This window comes from Merops nubicus, unplaced genomic scaffold (assembly GCF_000691845.1).
Source record: "Merops nubicus isolate BGI_N331 unplaced genomic scaffold, ASM69184v1 scaffold29580, whole genome shotgun sequence".
NCBI lineage: Eukaryota > Metazoa > Chordata > Aves > Coraciiformes > Meropidae > Merops > Merops nubicus.
Window position 1 is genome coordinate 1,525 of NW_008583964.1, and position 233 is coordinate 1,757.

Below are 233 nucleotides of genomic sequence, written 5' to 3' on the forward strand. Positions count from 1 at the left end.
TGCCCAGAGAGGTGGTCACTGCCCCATCCCTGGCACCATCCCAGGGGAGGTTGGCCGGGGCTCTGAGCCCCCTGCTCGAGTTGGGGATGTCCCTGTCCCTGCAGGGGGGTTGGACTCAATGACTTCTAAAGATCTCTTCCCACCCAAAGTCATCCATGGTTCTGTGAGCACAGCCCTGGGCATGCAGGAGCAGCCCGGGGGGTCTCAGCTATCCCATGCCCTGTGCCAGTCGA

The 233-nt window shown here is 62.7% G+C and overlaps 1 pseudogene; it reads left to right on the forward strand.

Annotated features, from left to right (window-relative positions):
* The window catches only part of LOC103775305, a 1,919-nt pseudogene that overhangs the window by 1,432 nt on the left and 254 nt on the right, over positions 1 to 233 (forward strand).